At 45.3% G+C, this 12,395-nt stretch overlaps 2 long non-coding RNA genes across 2 annotated transcripts; both read left to right on the top strand.

Moving 5' to 3' along the window:
• Positions 1 to 1,730: 1,730 nt before the first annotated feature.
• LOC140422662 (uncharacterized) lies at positions 1,731 to 2,475 on the top strand. The gene is made up of 2 exons (XR_011947545.1): positions 1,731 to 1,863; positions 2,004 to 2,475. It is a non-coding gene; the product is annotated as an uncharacterized lncRNA (long non-coding RNA).
• A 2,898-nt stretch (positions 2,476 to 5,373) lies between these two features.
• On the top strand, positions 5,374 to 11,265 carry LOC140418944 (uncharacterized). Its single transcript, XR_011945433.1, has 2 exons — positions 5,374 to 5,863; positions 8,374 to 11,265. It is a non-coding gene; the product is annotated as an uncharacterized lncRNA (long non-coding RNA).
• The last annotated feature ends 1,130 nt before the right edge of the window (positions 11,266 to 12,395 follow it).

Below are 12,395 nucleotides of genomic sequence, written 5' to 3' on the forward strand. Positions count from 1 at the left end.
CAACTCACAGAAAACACATTTATAAGCAGAAAGTTCAACATATTCTACATCGGTATCAATAATACCCACAAATGGCAACGCTACAGGCAGCTGATACAAATACACAGACAGATTAAGACACAAACACTACACATACATGCACACAGACCCACACACGCTCACACGTAGACACAAACACACACATAGACACACATAGAAACACATGCATAAACATACACCCAGGCATAACGAACCACACATATTTTGACACAAAAACACACGCAAAAATTCACAAACATGCACCTAAACACAAGAAAGCACATGTTTATACACACAGACACACGTGCACATACACACACACATCCACACACACAAGCGGGTACACAAATGTACACAGACACATACAACCACATGTCCACACAGATACACAAACATATGAAACGAGACAAGCAGATTGACAGAAGAATATGGAACACAAATATAACCAATAACATGTACATTAGCAGAATTTCACGATGACAGAAATATTTCCATTCAAACCGAGACAATAATCCATGTTAGCACACTAATCAGCTGGACACATATTAGCATACACTTACACTCATTAACACGAACACACATGAATACACAGAGAGTCATCAAAACACATCAATAGATAGTTATAAACAACCATCAGCGCATAAATAGCACTGCTGCCTCACAGCGCCAGAAACCCGGGTTCAATTCCAGCCTTGGGGGATTGTCGGTGTGGAGTTTCCACATTGTCCCGTGTCCGTGTTTCCTCCGCGTGCTCCGGTTTCCTCCCACAGTCCAAGGATGTGCAGGTTAGGTGGATTGGCCATGCTATATTACCCCTTAGTGCCCACAACGTTAGGTGGGGTTACGAGGTTCTGGAGATAGGGCAGGGGCATGCGTCCAGGTAGAGTGCTCTTTCGGGGGGTCGGTGCAGACTGAATGGGCCGAATGGCCTCGTTCGGAACAGTAGGGATTTTACGATAATGATTCTATGATGAAACACACGCATCAACAAACACACAAACGCATTTATCCAGACACAAACATTAAGACACTGACATGCATGTTGAACGTATAAAGACACATTAACACTTTCATTACTGGGCAGTGAAGTATAAACTTATATACAGTAGGGATTAATATATAAACATAGACTTCAACACACAAACACACACAATAAAACACTCATACATACAGATTAACAGAAGATAAACAAAGTTCACAGACAGGTGCTGACACACAAATACACAGATCAATACTCATTGACACATGAACACACACAATGACACTTACAAAGACATCGGGACACACAAAAGAAGAGTAAAGCAAAACACGAATTTCGCATCTACACAGACACAAAAGATAAAGAACAAACACAAACGGCAGGCAATGGCGGCACGGTGGCATAGTGGTTAGCACTGCTGCCTCACGCCACCATGAACCTGGGGTTGATCCCGCTCCTGGGTCTCTGTCCCAGTGGAGTTTCTCCATGACCCGTGGGTCTCACCCCACAACCCAAAGATGTGCAGGGGAGGTGGATTGGTCACGCTAACTTGCCCCTTACTTGGAAGAAACAAGTCACAGAGATCGATTTCTGAGTGTCACAAACTCAACAGTAGATATGCAATGACAAATATATTAAAGAATGAATTAGCAGCGGGAGAAAATGAAGCGAGAATATTAAAAATATATCCTGGATTAATAAACAATCTGATTATATTTATTTGCTCTATCCTCGTAGATACCACAGACCACACCTGGACTGAAGACTATGAGGATGATAACGGGAACATCTGGACAACCGCTTCCACATTCATCACCCTGTTCTTCCTGAGCATTTCCTACAGCGCTGCAGTCACTCTGGTGAAGGTGAGAAGATTCAATCCACTCACACTTCAAACTGACAGAAGCCGTTTCAAAAATCTCTAAATGTTTGATTGATTAAAAACTCTAACATCAATGTCCCAGATCATAAACATCTGCTTCGTCATTTTCTCTCTCCTTTACAGATCAAATGATCGGTTGACTTTCGGACGCTGTAGATTTTCCTCAACTGTTTATTGTGATGTGCGTGTGACAGAAATACAATATCTCCTCTTGGTGACTCTCACAGTAAAATTCTCTCAGTTTATTATTCTGCATCTGTAACTGAGACAATCATGGACAGTATTTCTGTTTTTCAGTTTGAAATGTACGAGGTAATTTTGGCTGTAATGTAATTGTAGCTAATAATTTCCCTCAATGTCATGTCTAAATAAGTAACTTATCTCGTACCTTATTTACAACAGTTGCCTTCCCTTTATGTTGAGCTCCTGTTCTCTCTTTCTGATGTCTGTTACAGTTGTACATACATTTGGCAGCTCAGAGGGCATGTGTTCTGTTCTCAGTGTGACCCTCAATCGTTATGTTCCCTTTTGTTAATTCAAAATAAGCTTTTCTGTAATATTTTCTCTGAAATTGTAATAAATATTGAATGAAAAATTAAGAAAATAAGACTTTGCCGAACTCCTTTCTCTCAGGTCCTTCGGGAGCGCTCCATTTCCCCGATTATATAGTTTTCTCCCCTTTCCCAGACAGATATTTCTCACCAGTCCCGTCTGGGATGTTACTGAACTCATGGCCCCTCAGTGAAAGCGCCACTGCGCCACCAAGCGGCCCATCCGGGTAAAGCCAACTTCACCTTTGCCTTATTTTGGTAAACTCCAGAGACAGAATGCCAGCTAAAGAATTCCAGATTCACTGCCCTCTGAGAGAAGAAATGTCTCCTCATCTCGGTCCTAAATTTGAGATCCCTTACTCTGAGATTATGCCCTTTGGTCTTAGACTCTCCCACAAGAGGAAACAAGATGATTTTTCAGGCTGTGTAACTGGTTAAAGCTCTTCCCACAGTCAGTTCACTGGATCACTCCCACTCAGGTGTGTGTGTGTCTCGGGGCTTTTCCAGTCACACTGATGTTTGAAATCTCTTCCCACAGTCAGAACAGACAAGCACATTGACAGTTTGTGATATTTAGATCCTAATGAATTGAGTGACTGTCAGATCTCGATGTTATATTTGGTTCGAGTTGCCAGGCTGCCAATCCTCCCGTTCTAATGCCTGAAAAAGAAGTTTACAAAAATTATCATTTTAAGAATAGGATAGAAATTCACAACAGATCATTCTAGTTTCTATCGAACCTTCTTTCCTCTCTTGCTTTTCCCAAGCATGTGGTCCAGTCAAAATAAAAGACCCAAATCAGCTAGAAGTCCCAACAAAAGTGTTGGGAACCTTCCTAACTGAACCAGAATATTGTTCCCAGTGTCTCTGAAACACTCTGTCCGCTGAGGTGTCCACTGGTTGTGGAAGGTGTCAAACATTCTGATGGAGAGCGCATGCTCCCTCTGCAGGGCCAATGGGAATAGACAAGACCACAGAACAGCGGTCGGCAGCCAGAGTAACCACCCATCCGCCTCCATAATAATATTAATAATAATCTTTATTGTCACAAGTAGCCTTACATTAACACTGCAATGAAGTTACTGTGAAAAGTCCCTAGTCACCACACTCCGGCGCATATTTGGGTACATAGAGGGGGAATTCAGAATGTCCAATTCACCCAACAGCATGTCTTTCGGGACTTGTGGAAGGAAACCGGAGCACCCGGAGGAAACCCACAGGGAGAACTTGCAGACTCCACACAGACAGTGATCCAAGCTTGGCATCGAACCCGGGACCTTGGAGTTGTGAAGCAACAGTGCTAACAGTGCAGGGGCTGTTTAGCACAGGGCTAAATCACTGGCTTTGAAAGCAGACCAAGGCAGGCCAGCAGCGCGGTTCAATTCCAGTACCAGGCTCCCCGAACAGGTACTGGAATGTGGCGACTAGGGGCTTTTCACAGTAACTTCATTTGAAGCCTACTTGTGACAATAAGTGATTTTCATTTTAATTTCATTACCACTGTGCTACCGTGCCGCCCACACCACCCAGCTACAATGCACTGTTTTAATAAGACCCAAGAGTAGATTCAGGATGTCACGCTCAGCACAAGGATACTAGATATTATAGACTGTAAGATCCACAAACTTTGTCATGATGGCTGCAACTTAACAGGTTATTATGGACATTAAACTGTGGGTAATATTCGATTCGGTGACCAATATTTAATTAAACACGGTCCCGAATAAGGAAACTTTGCAGCCACCTGCGAAGTTTAAATGTCTCGTTGTGTCAGGATGAACCAGCATTTGAGGAGCATGAAATCTCTGGACTGTTGGTCTCCAAGAGCCATATTGAACACCGGAGAATGAGCTCGAATTTGGACAGAGATAAGCGTGAGTGAGCATCGTAAACTGCTATTGTATCGCGTGTTCTGGGTCTCAGAGTTTTAACCCTGCAGTTAATTGTCAGGGATGCAGTATAATAAACCCTGAACAAAGCAAATGTGTGTGTGAGAAGCACCTGACGCACCAGGAACCAGCTGAACCAGCAGAGCTGAATGTTTTCCAGTGCAGCCACAGTACTGTACTTATTCCAGCTTCCAAGTCCACCTGAGAACCAACCTCCGAGCTATTCATCTACAAGAAGCTTCAGAGACTCATGAGAATTATTTGTTTCTAAAAACGCTTCACTCCAACTAAAGGATTAGCTCAATAAGAAGACAACAGACCTGCAGCAATATAAAGACTGCAGTCTACATTCCATTTTCATCATTCCAGCTTCAACTTGATCTGTATCTAATTTCTGTTTATGTGTCAGTGAGTGTAAATAAGACAGACTGAGATGTTCAAACATCCAGGGAAATTGTGTGACAATAAATAACCATCTTCGGTTTAAAAATCACCAGTCAGCCTGCTGCTGAAATGTATTTTAAAGAAAGAAAGATCACTCTGAGGGTAAGAAAATATCACACAAACATCCCGATAATGAACTGGAAAGGATCATGAAATGTAATCAAACGCTGTATAACCGCCTTCAGGTAACTATACAGAGGCTGCAGCCTCTCAGACTGAATGTCTACGTGATCCACAGACACCTCCAGGCCACAAACATCAACTTCAGTTTGGGAGTGGGTGAAATTTTTTGGAACCTGTTTACCAAAGACCAACTCTGCGGGCGCTAGGACCCGGCTGGAGAACAGAAACCTTCAGGCCCCGCCTACTAACTGTTGCTTCGCCAAGACGCTAGCGCATGCGCTCTGCTTCCCCAAGATGGCGGCTGTGAACCAGGGCCTGGTCCCGGGAGAGAGCTGACTGGCGGTGATGTGACCTGCGGATCACCACACCTCAGGCAAGGGGCCAGGTTGGGAAGGCGGTGCCTTCAGGAATAACTGGGAAGCTGATGTTTGGTCAGTTGCTGCAGTCTGTGTAGTGAAGGTGCTGTCACAGTGGTGTGAGGTGAGGAAGTACAGGATTATCACCCAGCAATGATCAATTAAGGGGAATGTAAATCCAGCTCAGGCTGCTTTCAGATTGGAAAGGGAGCTAAGGTGTGTCCTTAGAGCTGGTGAGTGTTGTGGCTTTGGCAGTTTCTCTATAAAGTCCCTCTCTTTACAGCATGGAAAGAGGCCCTTCGACCCATTCATAATAATCTTTATTATTGTCACAAGTAGGCTTACATTAACACTGCAATGAAGTTACTGTGAAAATCCCCCAGTCGCCACACTCCGGCGCCTGTTCGGGCACACAGAGGGAGAATTCAGAATGTCCAATTCACCTACTAAGCTCATCGTTCGGGACTTGTGGGAGGAAACCGGAGCACCCGGAGGAAACACACGCAGACACAGGGAGAATGAGCAGACTCCACACAGACAGAGAACCAAGCTCGGAATCGAACCTGGATCCCTGGTGCTGTGAAGCAGCAGTGCTAACCACTATGCTACCGTGCCGCCCAGTAAGTTTATTAGATTACTAGCTCTGGATGAATTGTGTCCCAGGATGCTGTGGGAGGCGAGTGAGAGATTGCAGAGACTCGGACCCAAAGTTTTAACCACAAATTAGGCCTGTTTTTGCTGGAATTTAGACATTTAAGGTGTGATCTAATTGATGTATTTAAGATATTAACAGGGAAAGACAGGGTAGATAAAGATCAACTATTTCCACTGTTTGGAGATTCTAAAATTAGGGATCATTGTCTAAAAATTAGGGCTAGACCGTTCAGGAGAGATGTTCGGAAGAACATCTTCACACACAGGGTGGGAGAGGTTTGGAACTCTCTCCTACACACAGCAGGTGAAGCTGGATCAGTTGTTAAGTTTAAATCGGAGGTAGAGTTTTGTTAAGCAAAGATATTCAGGGATATGGAGTTAGGTCACAGATCAGCCATGATCTCACTAAATGGCAGGACAGATGCGAGGGGATGAATGGCCTACTCCTGTCCCTGTGTGTATTTCTGTGATTCTGAAATTCAGACAACGATACCATGATAGGGCGAAGAGTCCTGATTAGCACCTGAGTTAGTTCGAGCTGCAAACCATCCCTTCAGATCCTTGCCCTTCATGGATTTCATGAAGGCCAAGGTAATAGTTGGATTATTGAAAGACTTGACGGAGTTGTTGGATACCATTTTTCGGGTCTCAGGATAACGCACAACGTAATTCACGCCGCACAGCCTTGCGTTGCCTTTGAACCTCATCGAGGCCTCGACGCTTCGTTTGTGTTGCTGCCGAAATTCCTGGAAGAAGTAAATCCTCACTCCTTCCTGCAGCCAGGTTCCACCTCATCGTTCCCTCTCCAGGACATTCTCTCAAGTTGTGGAAGCGAATGATTACAGGCCTGGGATGAAAACTATCCCTCGGCCTCAAAGACCGATGCTCCCTTTCTAATTTGGAACGCCCAGGCTTCACATCCAGCTCGAGAAAACGTGGCAGTCGATCCTCTAAGAACCTAACGGGAGTCTTACTCTCCACACTAAATGGACAGAAAATATCATAATTTATGGGCAGCACAGTAGCACAGTGGTAGATCCAGGGTCCCAGGTTCGATTCCCAGCTTGGGTCACTATCTGTGCGGAGTCTGCACATTCCCCCCGTGTCTGCATGGGTTTCCGCCGGGTGCTCAAGTTTCCTCGCACAGTCCAAAGATGTGCAGGTTCGGTGGATTGGCCACGATAAATTGCCCTTCGTGCCCAAATAAAAGGTTAGGTGGGGTTACGGGGATGGGGTGGAGGTATGGGCTTGCGTGGGGTGCTGTTTCCAAGGCGCAGACTCGATGGGCTGAGTGGCCTCCTTCACTGTAAATTCTATGATGACCATCTGACAGGCCGACGACTCGGATGTTCTTTCTCCGAACCTCAGTTCTCCAGGACCTCCGCCAGCCACTTGACTGGTTTTCAAAGGATTGAATTCGACGGAAGCATCTTGCTGAATGTTCAGGATTCTCTCCTCCGGACCATCGAGCCTCTCCATGGCGTTTTGGAGCTGGGCCTCATGAGCTCACAGATATTGAGTCAGCATACTCCGCCTCTGGTCAGTAACACGGATAATGTTGACAGCCATCATTTTTGCCGCCTCCCAGAGAGCCCCAGAGAGCGTGGGGTCGAGAGACCTCCTAGCGGTCGAGAGACCTCCTGAGGGTCAGGCCGCCATGTTGAAAAGGCGGCTCCATTCCCACTGAATCCACCTGTGCTGTTTTATCAATGCATTTCTTCACTTTTTCCAGCATAATCCTACCAATCCGAACCCTGAAATCTTCCAGGGACACGATAACAAATATGAATTCAAGGATTAGGTAGATGAGTGCCAGGCAATCAGGATAAGTGTCAGATTGTAGGTTAGTGGCACCAGAACCTGTGGAAAAGCAGCTACTCCCGCACCTGTATCGCATGCCTGACGCCACCCCACTCCCAGTCTGAAATCTGATTGATGAGGATGTTGAGTGTTATGCGGAACTTGCAGGTAAATGGAGAGAAAGCTGAGATGAGAAGGGATTTCTTTACTCGACGATGTGGTGAAGATTTGGTATTCTCTATCCCCGAGGATTCTGGAGCTTCAGTCATCAAATATTTTCAAGACACAGACTGATCGGTTTCTAGATATTGAAGATGTCGAGGGATATGAGGGATAGTGTGGGAAAACGGTGCTGAGGTAGATTAGCCAATGGTCCCATTGAATGGATCAGGCTCGATGGGCCGAATGGCCGACTGCAGCTCATATTTGTTATGATCTCCTGGACAGGAAGCTGTGCGCTTGGATTTGTCAATCAGCCTGAATCAGCACCTTCAGGAGAATTAGGAGGGTCAATATGAGATACAGCAGAGTGAGAATGGAGGGAATGTGTGGGATGGACATTTACAGCTTTCGGGGAATAAGAGAGAGGAAAAAAAGTGACATAGAAACTAGAATTGTCTCTTCTGAGTTTCTATCCTGTACTGACAGTGATGAATTTTGGAAATTGTTTTTACAGGATATTAGACGAGGAGGAATTACAGACAGAAATCTCAAACGTTACGTCTCGATCTGACAGTCACTTCTTTCCTTAGAACCTGGATATCATCGGGCTTTGAATCTAGAAGGAGAAATGTTTCCCCGAACAGTCAGCTAAATATTTCAACCATCAATGTGACTGGAAAAGCACCGAGACCCACACAACACACACCCGAGTGAGAGTGTTCCAGTGAACTGACCGTGGAAACATCAGTGTGACTGGAAAAGCCCCGAGACCCACACAACCCACACCCGGGTGAGAGTGTTCCAGTGAACTGACTGTGGAAACATCAGTGTGACTGGAAAAGCACAGAGACCCACACAACACACACCAGAGTGAGAGTGTTCCAGTGAACTGACTGAGGAAAGAGCTTTAACCAGTGACACAATCTGAAAAACATCACAATATTCAGAGCGGGGAGGGACCGTACTCGTGTTGTGGATGAGGCTTCAACTGATTGTCCTGCCTGGAGAGACGTCAGGAGACCCAAAACATGGAGAAACCGTGGAAATGTGGGGACTGTGGGAAGGGATTCAGAGCCCCATCTCTGCTGGAGCTTCATCGGCGCAGTCACACTGGGGAGAGGCCATTCAGCTGCTCCAAGTGTGGGAAGGGATTCATTCAATTATCCACCCTGCAGACACACCAGCAACGTCACACTGGGGAGAAGCCATTCACCTGCTCTCAGTGTGGGAAGGGATTCAATGATTCATCCACCCTGCAGAGACATCAGCAAATTCACACTGGGGAGAGGCCATTCACCTGCTCTCAGTGTGGGAAGGGATTCACTCAGTTATCTCACCTGCAGACACACCAGCGAGTTCACACTGGGGAGAGGCCATTCACCTGCTCTCAGTGTAGGAAGGGATTCACTCAGTTATCTCACCTGCAGACACACCAGCGAGTTCACACTGCGGAGAGGCCATTCACCTGCTCTCAGTGTGGGAAAGGATTTGCACATTTATCCACCCTGCAGACACACCAGCGAGTTCACACTGGGGAGAAGCCATTCACCTGCTCTCAGTGTGGGAAGGGATTCACTCGGTTATCTCACCTGCACACACACCAGCGAGTTCACACTGGGGAGAGGCCATTCACCTGCTCTCAGTGTGGGAAGGGATTCACTCAGTTATCTCACCTGCAGACACACCAGCGAGTTCACACTGGGGAGAGGCCATTCACCTGCTCTCAGTGTGGGAAAGGATTTACTCTATTATCCAACCTGCGGAGACACCAGCGAGTTCACACTGGGGAGAGGCCATCCACTTCTCAATGTGAGACGTGATTGCATGTTTCATTGGACTTGCTGTGACACCAACAATTTCATAATCGATTACAGGCCTTGATTCTGCTGTTATTGTTTCTGCTCTACACCCAGGACTGCATTTTGTTAATTCTGACAGGTGGTCAGTGGGATGGTCGGAGGGTTTCTTTATGCTGGACTGGCCGGTCTCACCACCTTGCCTCCAGTGGGCTGATTCTCTTTGAGCCTGGTTGCTAAAACCTGGCTTCAAAATTGCACAAGGATCACAGAGTAAAAGGATGTTTGGAAGTTTGAAGATATTTAGTTTCCATTTCTGTTTCAAACCCCCCAAAGCATGCCACGTTGCCATGGAGATGGGCCCTGGTGGTTACATGGTTACTTTGTTTAAGTTATCTGGGTGTCCCTGACAGAAGGAAACTATCAGGTTATCAGCGTCAAGTTGCCTGAGATGGACTAGGAAACTGATTGGTACAGGGAATACCTAATATTTAAGGAATTATTCCGTATTTATCAGGGGTCGGTTAGCTCAGTTGACTGGACGGCTGGTTCGTGACGCAGAGCAAGGCCAACAGTGAGGATTCAACTCCCGTACTGGCTGAGTTTATTCATGAAGGCCCCGCCTTCTCAACCAGGCCCCTCACCTGAGGTGTGCTGACCCTCCGGTTAAATCACCTCCAGTCAGCTCTCTCTCTGTCAAAGGGAGAGCAGCCTATGGTCCTCTGGGACTTTTGCAACTTTTATTTCACATATACACAACAAATATAGATTCCTTTCAGGAACAAAAATCCAACAGGAAAAGTGATGCAACCGTGACTAACAAGAAAAGTTAAAGATTCCATGAGATCCATTAGAATTCAGCAAAGGAGGACCAAGAAACTGATGATAGCAAACTGGCGAGAAACATAAAAACTGACTGGAAAAGCTTCTACAGGAATGTGAAAAGGAAAAGATTAGGAAAGACCAATGTGGGTCCATTCCAGGCAGAGACAGGAGAGTTTAGAATGCGGAATGAGGAAATGCAGAGAAACTAAACAATGTGTGTCTGTCTTCACAGAGGAAGATACAGAAATTGTCCCCAAAACACCAGAGAACCAAGGGACTGGTGGAGATTAGTATTGGTAAAGAAGTCGTACTGGAGAAATGAATGGGGTTGAAAGTGAATAAAACTCCAAAAGCTGATGATCCACACCCCAGAGTGTTGAACGAGGTGGCTGTAGAGATCTCTATTCCTCATTCTAAATTCTCCTGACTCTATCTGGAACAGACAAACCTTTGTTTGAGCCAAACGTTTCCTTTTTACGTAGCCACAGAAGCTTTAACAGTCAATCTTTATGTATTTTGCCAATTCACATTCTATTCTATTCTCCCTTTGTTTCTCAGTGTCTTGGTTGAAGAACTGAAGTAAATCCTCGGGAATGAATTATCACTTTGGACAGGTTCTGAGACAATTAAATTTTGACTTCCAGGACAGAGTAACTATAATCGTGGAGTGTGATTGTCGGTTATGTAAAAGGGGAAAGTTCTATTTTATAGTTTATGTGTAGGTTTCCAAGTTAAAGTAGCTTCTAGTTTGTTTGTTTGTTGTATTAAAAGTCATAAAACTTGAAGTCCCGTCGTGTGATCCTTTAATTTGTTGACTGGGGATTTGAATTTTTTATAAGAAGTTGCTGAACTTTATGGGGGTCCAGATCCACAAGTTTTGTCTTCCTATTTGACCCTCTGGCACCTTTCTGTCTCTATTGCTCATGTCACTGACAGCCAGTTGATGGAGCTGAGGGCTGAATTTAGCTGAGAATAATGGGACCTGTGCCACATTGGGAAACTGCCATGGGTGTCGCTAATAGAGACAGGAAGGTGCTGGAGGACCGGGTGGGAACTGCACCACCAACCAATCGGGGTTCAGGGGCAAGGGTGACCGGTGCTGATGGTGATGTTACCCCCAGGGTTCAGTGCCCCCTTGTCCAAAGCGGGGAGTCATGGGAACAGGGTACAGAGGAGCCGAAGGGAAACCATTTGGGACCAGAATATTGTGAACATTCTGTTACTCTGGTTATCTTTGATCCTCAAGTAATTTTCTGTTAGTTTTTTTTAACCATGTTCTGTTTCGTCAATAATCTTTTAACAGGAAAATATTTGAATTTGTTGGACATTTCCTGATTAAATCTGCTCACTTTCAGGAAAGTGGGTGAGAGGTTAACAGAAAATGAGTCCCTCTAAGGTAATTGGCAAAGGAGCCGGAGGGGTAGAGGGGATTTGAATTTTCTTTTGACACTGTTTGAAAATGGGTTCAGGGAATCAATCGTGACTGACTAATTTATCAATGTTCTCTGAGGAAGTAACAAGGGATGTCAATAAAGGAGAACCTGTAGATGTGCTTTGTCTGGATTTGCAGAAGGTATTTCCCAAGGAGCCACATCAAAGATTATTACACAAAATATGAGCTCATGGTGTGGGGGCAACATATCAGCATGGATAGAGGATTGGTTAGCGAACAGGAAGCAGCCAGTAGGTATAAATGGGTCATTTCTGGTTTGGTAAGATGTGACAAGTGGAATGTCACCAGGATCAGTGCTGGGCTCCCAACCATTTACAATCTGTATGAATGTGTTGGATGACGGGATTGAATGGCGGCTAAATTTTCTGATGCTTAAAGACGGGTAGGAAAGTAATTTGTGAAGTGGATATAAGGAGTCTGCAAAGGACTACAAATAGGTTAAGTGAGTGGGCAAATGACAAA

Source organism: Scyliorhinus torazame, chromosome 5, assembly GCF_047496885.1.
Source record: "Scyliorhinus torazame isolate Kashiwa2021f chromosome 5, sScyTor2.1, whole genome shotgun sequence".
Classification (NCBI taxonomy): domain Eukaryota; kingdom Metazoa; phylum Chordata; class Chondrichthyes; order Carcharhiniformes; family Scyliorhinidae; genus Scyliorhinus; species Scyliorhinus torazame.